Source organism: Cervus elaphus, chromosome X (genome assembly GCF_910594005.1).
Source record: "Cervus elaphus chromosome X, mCerEla1.1, whole genome shotgun sequence".
Classification (NCBI taxonomy): domain Eukaryota; kingdom Metazoa; phylum Chordata; class Mammalia; order Artiodactyla; family Cervidae; genus Cervus; species Cervus elaphus.
Genome location: NC_057848.1, coordinates 91,280,830 through 91,294,319, shown reverse-complemented (window position 1 = coordinate 91,294,319; position 13,490 = coordinate 91,280,830). Strand labels below are relative to the sequence as shown.

The 13,490-nt window shown below is 39.2% G+C and overlaps 2 pseudogenes; both read left to right on the top strand.

Annotated features, from left to right (window-relative positions):
* Positions 1–529: 529 nt before the first annotated feature.
* Positions 530–1,129, top strand: LOC122690409 (annotated as a pseudogene).
* Positions 1,130–7,207: 6,078 nt separating this feature from the next.
* Positions 7,208–7,980, top strand: LOC122690408 (annotated as a pseudogene).
* Positions 7,981–13,490: the final 5,510 nt, after the last annotated feature.

The window sequence follows — 13,490 nt, the reverse complement described above, 5'->3', positions numbered from 1 at the left end:
CTCTGCGTCTGGGGAGGTAGGGTTCTAAACAGCACCCAGCTTGCTCTCCTTTGGTATTCACTACAAACCTTTTTTTCTTTGAGCATGCCAGGTGTCACCATGAGGCTTTAGAGTCTTTTGCGGGAAAGGTGTTTGTTTGTTTGTTTGTTTTTTTCTTCTCTGGTTATCCCATGGTTTGGGTTGCTATGTCACCTTAGCTCCCTGAGATTGTCCTTAGGTCATTTAAGCCCAGTACTTACCTCAAGGACCAAAGATGCAGCCTGCGGACATGAGTGTCTGAGCCAATTCTCTGCTGGTAATTGCAGTTAGGTGCGGATTCTGTGGGATTATTTTTTTTCCCCTGGTTATGTTGTCCTCTGACTTAAACTTATACAATGCTGTATGTCAATTATATTTCAGTAAAACTGGAACAACAACAACAAGAAACACAATGAGATACTACCTCACACATGTTAGAATGGCTATTATCAAACACATAAGAGAGATTTCAAAGTAAGGAGAGTCTTAATTTTATCAACCTTTTCTGAGCATGGAGAGCACAAACAAGGAGGACAACACAACAGAGAAGTCTGGAGAATATAGGAGTTGCTAACTTACATCATTAGAAGCTGAAAAGGGAGAGAGAACTTCTGGTGAAGCAGATAGCAAAAATGTCTGCACAGGGGGCCAAAAGAAAAAGATTAAAAAAAAAAATAGCACAGCTTGCAATCCAGGAGACACATCACAATGTCCAAAGACACCAATGCTGATCCCCATTGCCCCTCTACCTTCTGTCCTGAAGCCTGTCAACCTGGTCTATAGAGACGTTATTTGTGTTTGGTGCCAGCAGTTAAAACTGAGCACCAAAGGCTGAAAACTAGATGGATATAAACGACCCTGTGAATATGCCTATACCCATTAAAAAAAAAAAAAAAGAAAAGAAACATTCCTGCCAGAGCCCAGGAGGCCAGAATCCTGTCCCTAATGAAAAGGAACTACAACTGGAATGCTCTGTTGAGAGAATGCATCTTCTGAATGGGCTGCTCTTCCTGCAGAGGAGTCACCTGCCCTTGATGGAGCTCCTCCGCCTCTTGAGGGAGTTGTATCAACTTCTGCCCCCGACCCAGAGGCTGGGTTGGGGGGCACATGAATCAGCCATGGGTGTACATGTGTTTCCCAACCTGACCTTCCCTCCCACCTCCCTCCCCATCCAATCTCTTAGGGAGCATCCCAGTGCACCAGCCCTGAGCCCCCTGCCTCATGCATCGAACCTGGACTGGCGACTATTACACATATGATAATATACATATTTCAATGTTATTCTCTCAAATCATCTCACCCTCACCTTCTCCGATAGAGTCCAACAGTTTGTTCTTTACATCTGTGCTTCTTTTGCAGTCTCGCATATAGGGTCATCTTTACCATTTTTCTAAATTCCATATATATGTGTTAATATACTCTATTGCTGTTTTTCTTTCTGACTTACTTTGCTCTGTATAATAGTCTCCAGTTTCATCCACCTCATTAGAACTGATTCAAATCCATTCCTTTAATAGCTGAATAATATTCCATTGTGTATATATACCACAGCTTTCTTATCCATTCATCTGCTGATGGACATCTAGGTTGCTTCCATGTCCTGGCAATTGTAAACAGTGTCACAATGAACATTGGTATGCACGTGTCTCTTTCAATTCTGGTTTCCTCAGTGTGTATGCCCAGGAGTGGGATTGCTGGGTCGTATGGTAGTTCTATTTCCAGCTTTTTAAGGAATCTCCACACTGTTCTCCATAGTGGCTGTACTAGTTTTCAATCCCACCAACAGTGTAAGAGGGTTCCTTTTTCTCCACACCCACTCCAGCATTTATTGTTTGTAGACTTTTGGATAGCAGATCAGTTTTCCCAGCACCACTTGTTAAAGAGATTGTCTTTTCTCCATTGTATATTATTGCCTCTTTTGTCAAAGATAAGATGTTCATAGGTGCGTGGATTTATCTCTGGGCTTTCTATTTTGTTCCATTGATCTATGTTTCTCTCTTTGTGCCAGTACCATACTGTCTTGATGACAGTTGCTATGTAGTATAGCCTGAAGTCAGGCAGGTTGATTCCTCCAGTTCCATTCTTCTTTCTCAAGACTGCTTTGGCTATTTAAGGTTTTTTGTAATTCCATACAAATTGTGAAATTATTTGTTCTAATTCTCTGAAAAAAATTGGTAGCTTGAAAGGGATTGCATTGACTCTATACATTACTTTGGATAGTATAGTCATTTTCACTATATTGATTCTTCCAATCCATGAATATCAGGTATTCAATCTTATCATCACAAGGCAAGATACAAGCATGAATGTGTTTCCTGATATGATACAATGTATCACTGATAATTTACAGGTAAATAGTCAGTCTTGATAATGCCTTTTGTCTCAGCATAATTAGGTGAGCTTTGAAGCTTCTGAAGTGTGGTGTTGGAGAAGACTCTTGAGAGTCCCTTGGACTGCAAAAAGATCCAACCAGTCCATCCTAAAGGAGATCAGTCCTGGGTGTTTATTGGAAGGACTGATGTTGAAGCTGAAACTGCAATACTTTGGCCACCTGATGCAAAGAGTGATTCAATTGAAAAGACCCAGATGCTGGGAAGGACTGGGGGCAGGAGAAGAAGGGGATGACAGAGGATGAGATAGTTGAATGGCATCAACAACTCAACGGACACGAGTGTGGGTAAGCTCCGGGAGTTGGTGATGGACAGGGAGGCCTGGCGTGCTGCAATTCATGGGGTTGCAAAGAGTTGGACATAACTGAGCGACTGAAGTGAACTGAACTGAACTGAACCTTCTTTTGTGTGTCAGTTACTTAGATGCACACACCCATATGTAAATATTCACAAACTATGCGCTTAAGTTGCCCATATATATATATGGGCATATATATATATGAGTTCTTGATTTCAGTCACTCAATTGTGTCTGACTCTTTGCAACCCCATGAATCGCATCAGACCAGGCCTCCCTGTCCATCACGAACTCCTGTAGTCTACCCAAACCCATGTCCAGAGGGTTGGTGATGCCATCCAGGCATCTCATCCTCTGTCGTTCCCTTTTCCTCCTGCCCCCAATCCCTCCCAGTATCAGGGTCTTTTCCAATGAGTCAACTCTTAGCATGAGGTGGACAAAGTATTGGAGTTTCAGCTTCAACATCAGTCCTTCCAATGAACACCCAGAACTGATCTCCTTTAGGATGGACTGGGTGGATCTCCTGGCAGTCCAAGGGACTTTCAAGAGTCTTCTCTGACACCACAGTTCAAATGCATCAATTCTTTGGTGCTCAGCTTTCTTCACTGTCCAATTCTCACATCCATACATGACTACTGGAAAAACCATAGCCTTGACAAGACGGAACTTTGTTGGCAAAGTAATGTTTCTGCTTTTTAATATGCTATCTAGGTTGATCATAACTTTCCTTCCAAGGAGTAAGTGTCTTTTAATTTCATGGCTGCAATCACCATCTGCAGTGATTTTGGAACCCAAAAAATAAAGTGTGACACTGTTTCCACTGTTTCGCCATCTATTTGCCATGAAGTGATGGGACCAGATGCCATGATCTTAGTTTTCTGAAAGTTTAGTTTTAAGCCAACTTTTTCACTCTCCACTTTCACTTTCATCAAGAGGCCCTTTAGTTCTCCATTTTCTGCCATAAGAGTGGTGTCATCTGCATATCTGAGGTTATTGATACTCTCCTGGCAATCTTGATTCCAGCTTGTACTTATTTCAGCCCAGCGTTTCACATGATGTACTATGATATAAGTTAAATAAGCAGGGTGACAATATACAGCCTTGACATACTCCTTTTTCTATTTGGAATCAGTCTGTTGTTCCATGTCCAGTTCTAACTGTTGCTTCCTGACCTGCATGCAGATTTCTCAAGAGACAGGTTAGATGGTCTGGTATTGCCATCTCTTGAAGAATTTTCCACAGTTTATTGTGATCCACACAATCAAAGGCTTTGGCATGGTCAATAAAGCAGAAATAGATGTTTTTCTGGAAGTCTCTTGCTTTTTTGATGATCCAGCAGATGTTGGCAATTTAATCTCTGGTTCCTCTGCCTTTTCTAAAACCAACTTGAACATCTGGAAGTTCAAGATGCACGTATTGCTGAAGCCTGGCTTGGAGAATTTTGAGCATTAGTTTACTAGCATATGAGAAGAGTGCAATTGTGTGGCAGTTCAAGCATTTTTTGGCATCACCTTTCTTTGGGATTGGAAAGAAAACTGATATTTTCGAATCCTGTGGCCACTGCTGAGTTTTCCAAATTTGCTGACATATTGAGTGCAAGACTTTTGCAGCATCATTTTCAGGAATTTAAATAGCTCAAGTGGAATTCCATCACATCCATTAGCTTTGTTCATAGTGATGCTTTCTAAGGCCCACCTGACTTCACATTCCAGGATGTCTGGCTCTAGGCGAGTGATCACACCATCGTGGTTATCTGGGTCGTGAAGAACTTTTTTGTACAGTTCTTCCATGTATTCTTGCCACCTCTTCTTAATATCTTCTAATCTTGTTAGGTCCATACCATTTCTGTTCTTTATCGAACCCATCTTTGCATGAAATGTTCACTTGGTATCTCTAATTTTCTTGAAGAGATCTCTAGTCTTCCCCATTCTGTTGTTTTCCTCTATTTCTTTGCACTGATTGATGAGGAAGGCTTTCTTATCTCTCCTTGCTATTCTTGGAATTCTGCATTCAGGTGGAAATATCTTTCCTTTTCTCCTTTGCTTTTCCCTTCTCTTCTTCTCACAGCTATTTGTAAGGCCTGCTCAGACAGCCATTTTTCTTTTTCTTATTTATTTGTTTATTTTTTTTTTCATTTATTTTTATTAGTTGGAGGCTAATTACTTTACAATATTGTAGTGGGTTTTGTCATACATTGACATGAATCAGCCATGGAGTTACATGTATTCCCCCTCCCGATCCCCCCTCCCACCTCCCTCTCTACCTGATCCCTCTGGGTCTTCCCAGTGCACCAGGCCCAAGCACTTGTCTCATGCATCCAACCTGGGCTGGGAATCTGTTTCACCATAGATAATATACATGTTTCAATGCTGTTCTCTCAAAACATCCCACCCTCGCCTTCTCTGCCATATGACCCAGCAATACCACTTCTGGGCATACACACTGAGGAAACCAGATCTGAAAGAGACACGCGCACCCCAATCTTCATCGCAGCACTGTTTATAATAGCCAGGACATGGAAGCAACCTAGATGCCCATCAGCAGATGAATGGATAAGGAAGCTGTGGTACATATACACCATGGAATATTACTCAGCCATTAAAAAGAATTCATTTGAATCAGTTCTAATGAGATGGATGAAACTGGAGCCCATTATACAGAGTGAAGTAAGCCAGAAAGATAAAGATCATTACAGCATACTAACACATATATATGGAATTTAGAAAGATGGTAATAATAACCCTATATGCAAAACAGAAAAAGAGACACAGATGTACAGAACAGCTATTTTTCTTTTTTTGTGTTTCTTTTCCAAGGGGGTGGTCTTAATCCCTATCTCCTGTACAGTGTCATGTACCTCCATTCATAGTTCATCAGGCACTCTATCAGATCTAGTCCTTTAAATCTATTTCTCACTTCCACTGTATAATCATAAGGGATTTGATTTAGGTCATACCTGAATGTTCTAGTGCTTTTCCCTACTTACTTCATTTTAAGTTTTAACTTGCCAATGAGGAAGGAGTTCATGATCTGAGCCACAGTCAGCTCCCGGTCTTGTTTTTGTTGACTATATAGAGCTTCTCCATCTTTGGCTGCAATGAATATAATCAGTCTGATTTCGGTGTTGACCATCTGGTGATGTCAATGTGTAGAGTCTTATTTTGTGTTGTTGGAAGAGAGTGTTTACTATGATCAGTGTGTTCTCTTGGCAAAACTCTATTAGCCTTTGCCCTGGTTCATTCCGCACTCCAAGGCCAAATTCGCCTGTTACTCCAGGTGTTTCCTGACTACCCACTTTTGCATTCAAGTCTCCCATAATGAAGAGGACATCTTTTTTGGGTGTTAATTCTAAAAGGTCTTGTAGTTCTTCATAGAACCATTCAACTTCACCTTCTTCACCATTACTGGTTTGGGCATAGGCTTGGATTGCCGTGATGTTGAAATGTTTGCCTTGGAAAAGAACAGAGATCATTCTGTCATTTTTGAGATTGCATTAAAGTACTGCATTTTGGACTCTTTTGTTGACCGTGATAGCTACTCTATTTCTTTTAAGGGATTCCTGCCCACAGTAGTAGATATGATGGTCATCTGAGTTAAATTCACCCATTCCAGTCCATTTTAGTTCGCTGATTCCTAGAATGTCGACGTTCACTCTTGCCATCTCCTGTTTGACCACTTCCAATTTGCCTTGATTCATGGACCTAACATTCAAGGTTCCTATGCAATATTGCTCTTTACAGCATTGGACCTTGTTTCTATCACCAGTCAAATCCAAAACTGGATATTGTTTTTGCTTTGGCTCCATCCCTTCATTCTTTCTGAAGTTATTTCTCCACTGATCTCCAGTAGCATATTGGGTACCTACTGACCTGGGGACTTCATCTTTCATTGTCCTATCTTTTTGCCTTTTCATATTGTTTATGGAGTTCTCAAGGCAAGAATACTGAAGTGGTGTGCCATTCCCTTCTCCAGCGGACCACATTCTGTCAGACCTTTCCACCATGACCTGTCCATCTTGGGTGGCCCCACATGTCATGTCTTAGTTTCATTGAGTTAGACAAGGCTGTGGTCCATGTGATCAGATTGGCTAGTTTTCTGTGATTATGATTTCAGTGTATCTGCCCTCTGATGCCCTCTCACAACACACACACACACACACACACACACACACACACACACATATGTCATATATATGTTATATATATGAGTTATATATAACTCATATAGATATATGTATATGAGTTATATATATATAATGTTTTAAGTGTTCTGGATTGAATGCTACATTATAGTGCCTCTAGTGAAAAGGCAATTAGAAAACTTTGAAATCAAAACATTTATTTTCAAATAAAATACTCTAGTACTGAGTGGGAGTTAGGTTGCACCCAGGGCTGAGGCAGCCCGCACCCCTCCTCCTGGCCTCAGTGGATCATGCCCAGCATATGGCTGCGGTAGCAGACTAAGGGGACAGAGTATGACTGGGGGTGCTGGCACAGGAGATAATGCCCCTTCCAGTTGCTAACCCCGTCAGCTTAGCAGCCCCCAAGGAGACTGACTGCCTACTTATGCATAAACTAGTGGAGAGTCTGAAGCCCTTTGGGATTTTTGAAGAGGAAGAGCAACTTCAGTGAGGATTTTAATTTTGGGAAAATTAACCTGGTAAGAATGGATAAGAGAAATCAGTGAAAGCAAGAATCTTCCACAATCTGTAATTGAACATGTTGGTGGGAAAATGTTTATATCTGGATCTTACAGAACAGGAATACATTTCAAAAGATGCCAATATTTATGCATTAGGTGTTGTACCCAGACTTGTTGTTCAAAGTGACTTTTCACCTCATTCTATGATAAGTTGAAATTACAGGGAGAAATAAAATATTTAAGAGCTGTTGAAGAGGCATTTGTACCAGTTATCAAACTGTTTTATGGGATAGAGATTGATATTTTGTTTGCAAGAGTTACACTGTAGACTATTCCAGAAGACTTGGACTCAAAATATATGACAGTCTGTTTAAAAATTTAGATATATATAAGAAGTCTTAATGACTGCAGGGTAACCAAAGAAATTTTACATCTAGTACCAAATGCTGACAACTTCAGGTTAACCCTGAGAGCTATCAAACTGTGGGCCAAACACCACAACATCTACTCCAGGATATTAGGTCATCTCAGTGTTGTCTCCTGGGCTATGCTCATAGCAGGAACTTGCCAGCTTTGTCCAAATGCAATGGCATCAACTCTAGTGCATAAATTTTTCTTGGTGTTTTCTAAATGATATGTGTTTAAATTATATTAAAATAAAATTAACTATAGACTCTGTAAAAAGCATAAGTGATAATAAGTATTGGCAAAGGTGTGGAGAAAAGGAAAACTTGTGCACTGTTTGTAGGAATAAAACAGAGCAGTTATAGGAAACCAGTATAGAAGTTCCTCAAAAATTACAAATGTAACTGCCATGTGATCTAGCAATCTTACTTCTGGGTATTAAAAAAAAAAATAAACACTATCAAAAAGTTATAACACCTCCATGTTTATTGCTACATTATTTCTAATAACTAGGATATGGAAACAATTTATATCGATTGAAGTTGAATAAATATAAAAATATGGCATACACACAAATACACACACACACAGTGGAATATTATTTAGCCATTGTAAGAAGGAAATCACAACAATGTAAATGGACTTTGAGGGCATTATGTTAAGTTAAATGTTAGGCTGAGAAAGGCATATAAAACATCCTCAATTGTATGTAAATTCTAATAATTTATTTTAAAAATTTCGAATATACAGAGAATAGATTGTGTGATGGGGGGCTAAGGGCTGGGAGAACTCTGTGAAGGGAGTCAAATGTTTTAAGCTTTCAGTTATAAAATAAAGAAATCATACAAATGCAATGTACATCATGGTGACTAAAGTTAATAGTGGAAGTTGCTCAGTCGTGCCCGACTCTTTATGACCCCATGAACTATACAGCCCATGGAATTCTCTAGGCCAGGATACTGGCATGGGTAGCCTTTCCCTTCTCCAGGGAATCTTCCCAACCCAGGGATCGAAAGCAGGTCTCTTGCATTGCAGGCGGATTCTTTACCAGTTGAGCCACAAAAGAGGAGAGTGAAAAAGCTGGCTTAAAACTCAACAATCAAAAACTAAGATCATGGCATCCAGTCCCATCACTTTATGGCAAATAGATGGTGAAACTATGAAAACAGTGACAGACTTTATTTTCTTTGATTCTAAAATCACTGCAGATGGTGGCTGCAGCCATGAAATTAAAAGATGCTTGCTCCTTAGTTGAAAAGTTATGACCAACCTAGACAGCATACTAAAAAGCAGAGACATTACTTTGCTGACAAAGGTCCACCTAGTCAAAGCTATGGTTTTTCCAGTAGTCATGTATGAATGTGAGAGTTGGACTATAAGGAAAGCTGAGCACCGAAGGATTGATGCTTTTGAACTGTGATGTTGGAGAAGATTCTTGAGAGTCCCTTGGGCTACAAGGAGATCAAACCAGTCCATCCTAAAGGAAATCAGTCCTGAGTATTCATTGGAAGTACTGATGTTAAAGATGAAACTCCAATATTTTGGCCACCTGATGCAAAGAACCGACTCATTGGAAAAGACCCTGAGGCTGGGAAATATTGACGGCAGGAGAAGGGAATGACAGAAGATGAGATGGTTGGATGGCATCATTGACTCAATGGACATGAGTTTGAGCAAGCTCCAGAAGTTGTTGATGGACAGGAAAACCTGGTGTGCTGCAGTCCATGGAATTGCAGAGAGTAGGACACGATTGACTGACTGAATTGAACTGATTGTGGTAGTCATTTAACAATAAATACAAATATTGAGTCACATTTTATATTTGAAATTAATACAATATGTTGATTATACTTCAATAATATTTTAAAAAGTTTACTCCTTGAATGATGGTATTTTAAAATGGAAAAAAGAAACCACTGATTGAGAGGAAGTCGTTGCAATACATCCGTATGATTGGCACGGTTCTGAAATGCTGCCCCTTTCATTCTCATCCCCTGCTGTACCCCCTTGTATAATCAACTTTCTTTACATGTTAGATAAACAAATATATATTGTGAGGTATCATTTCCATAGTTAAGTTACTGATCAGTTCATTCTGTGTTAAACCAAAGGGAGGCTATCCTGGGTTGGTTAGATTTATAAGTTGGTTAAATCTTTAAAAGAAATGAAAAGCAACAGTAGGCCTGCTCTTACTGGCCTGAAAGAAAGAAAACATATATGTTTTAAACTGCCTAATAAGGAGGCTACACGGCAAAGAACAATGGACATTTTCTAAGCACAGGAAGTGGTCCCTGGAAGATAGCTAGCAAGGAAATAGGAACCTCAGTCATGTGCCCACAAGGAAATAAATTCTTCCAACAATCAATCCTCTGATGAAAATCACAGTTCCATTCAGCACCTTAATTATAGCCTGAAAGCAGACCCAGTTAAACCATCCACAAACTCCTGTCCTGTGAACATTGTGAGGTAACAATTTTTTATCAATGTAAGTTGAAAAGTTTGTGATAACTTACTCATCAATAGGAAACAAATGCCGTATGTTTGACAAAGGACTTGTGTCTAGTAATTATAAAATTCAATTATAAATATTCAGTCTAATATTTGAATAAAATATTTGAACAGAACGACACTTGATCAAAGAAGATCTATGGATAGCAAATAAGCACAGTAAAACATGTTTGCATTAATTTTCTATTACTGTTATATTAAATGACCAGAAATTTAGTGGTTTAAAGCAACATATTTATTATCTTACAGATCTGTAGGTTTAGAAATTGACATGGGTCTTCTTGGGCTAAAATTAATATGTGTACACAGGGCTGCACTCCTTTCTAGAGACTCTAGGAAAGACTCCCCCACTCATATTTTCATCATTTAAAGACTCCCACATTCCTTGATGCATAGCCCACTTCTACATCTTCAAAGTCAACAGCCTTCATTTTCCCCTATGACCTTGACCTCGGTTGAGAAAGATTCTACAATTTTAAGGAGTCAGCAGTTAGATTGGACCCACCTAACTAATCCAAAGTAATCTCATATCAAAGTCCTTAATTCTTAATCACACCTGTACTATCCCCTTTGCCATGTAAGATAGCATAAATTCCAGGGATTAGGATGTGGATATTTTTGTGATATCATTATTCTGCCTTCCACAGTGGTTAGCATTATTAGTCATCAGGGAAACATAAAACTGAAATGATATGACACTAGTACCCACTAGAAAAGTTGAAATAAAAAAATACTAGAAAATACTATGTGTTAACAAGTATATGGAGCAACTGAGTCTCTCATGACAATGTTTATGAGAATAAAATGCAGTGCAACTATTTTGGAAATTCATCTATTCATCTCTTAGTCTAAACATACATTTATCAATGATTTAGCAATTCCATTCTTAAGTACTTGCCCAAGATGTATGAAACATAAATCCACATAAACTTGTTCATGACTGTTAATAGTAGTTTTAATCCTAATAGGGAAAAACTGAAAACTACCCAAATATCCATCAACAAGAGAGTAGATAAATTGTGGTATATCCACACAAAGGAACACTACTCAACAATAAAACTTCTGACATACACAATAACATGTATGACCCTTAGGATCACTATGTACCAAGCACAAAAGAGAACATACTCTAAGATTTCACTTATATAAAACTCTAGGAAAGATGATTGTAATCTATTGCTAGAAAGTAAATTAGTGTTGCCTGCTTCCTGGAATGTGAAGCAGAGATTCAATGGAAAGGGGTATGTGGAAAATTTTGGCATAATGAAAAATTATTATACCTTGCTTAGGGCGATATATGCATGGCTGTATACATGTTAAAATCATTGAACTATAAAATTAAATATATCCATTTTATTGTATGAAATTATAATTCAGTAGTTAATTTTTTTTAATGAAAGAAGTTAAAGACATTTTGAGACAGCTGAAATATAAAACAATCTGTCTCCAGTAGATACAAGTAAGTAAGTGTTAGTCACTCAGTCATGCCCGACTCTTTGTGACCCCATGGACTGCAGACCACCAGGCTCCTCTGTCCATGAGATTTTCCAAGCAAGGATACTGGAGTGGGTTGCTATTTCCTTCTCCAGAGGATCTTCCCAACCTAGGGATCAAACTCGGGTCTCCTGCACTGCAGGCAGATTCTTTACCGACTGAGCTACATACCCTATAAGAAATGCTAAAAGAAGGTTTTCAGGCTGAAGATGCCAGATGGAAACAGATGGAATTCCAGATCAGCATGAAGGAAAGAAAAAGAAAAGAAAGATTAAATATCTGGATAAATGCAGAAAACTTAAAAAAAAAAAAAAAAAACTATATCTATGTTTATCTAAATAAATATCAGTCCTATAATGCTATATACCAAACTACTCCTCTACTTCAAAGCCAGGGAGTCTCTTTTTTCACTTAGCTAAGACAGTCTAATGTAGAATATTGTAACGGAAAGTGGGGTCCAACTGCTCACCACACAAAAACCAATAGAGAGGCAAGGCTGTAGGAAAGGAAACTTTGCTTCATTTTGAATGCCAACCACTAGAGGTAGGAGGGACTCTTATCCAGAAGTTGGCTCCTCCCATTGACTATCAGTGGACAAGAACTTTTATAGCCTGAGGGAGGGGTCTATATGTAGAAAGAGTATAGTCAGCTCTGACAATCATCTTGAAATTGGTCATTGGCAAACTGACCAGCCTCATGTTAACTGCTTTAATTACAATTAATCTTCAGTTCCATGGTTGTTTTGTTCCCATTTCATTGAGGCCAGTTCTCAGAATTGTGACCAGCTTATGTCATGGCTACAGTCTGGTCATCATGTAGTTAACTTCTTCCACCTAGAGGGGTTTTCAACATCTATAAGACAGATCCCAAGATATGGCTTACAATAGTATCTATAGTCCTTGACAAGAACTAAAGGTTCTTGACTATAAGTGACTACATTATTATTATTTGGTCTCCTTTGATTGTTTTCCTATGTCTTGCATTTTCCTCAGTTATCTGATTAAACTTATTCTTTGGCTAAAGCTTTTCCACAGACAAAAGGCAGGTGGAGGACATGAGAGGCAAGGACCATAGGGTCCTGCTCTATTTCAGTGTGACCTTTTCCAGAATGACCAATAAGTGAAGCTATACGTTATGTAGTCTTTTTTTGTGTGGCTTCTTTCACTTTGCATAACACTTTTGACATTAATTAATGTTATTTTGCTTAACAATTGTTCATTTATTTTATTACTGAGTGGTTTTTCTATTTGTAGATGTATCCTATTTTGTTTCACTCTTAACCACATATATTAATCTGTTCAGGCTGCTATAACCAAATAACACAGGCTAGGTGTTTAGAAATTTATTTCTCACTATACTGTAGGCTGGAGGTCTAAGATTAGGGTGACAAAATGGTCAAGTTCTGGTGAAGCTCCTCTTTCAGTTTGAAGACTGCTGTATTATTAGTGTGACCTCATATAGTGGAAGAAGCTAGAGAGTTGTGTGTGATCTCTTGTGTGTGTGCATGCTAAATCGCTTCAGTTGTGTCTGACTCTTTGTGATCTGCCGGGAGCCATTATGGGAGGTCCCGCCCGTGACGAGGTCATGAAGAAAATACCGGGCAGGCAAGGCTGTCCGGGACCCCATCCATGACGAGGTCACGAGGAAAAAACCTGACAGGCAATGCCATCTAAGATAAGGGACCCTCCAGGTTGGTCTCGGCCTCTACCACACCCTGTATCCTCCCCCCTTTTTCTG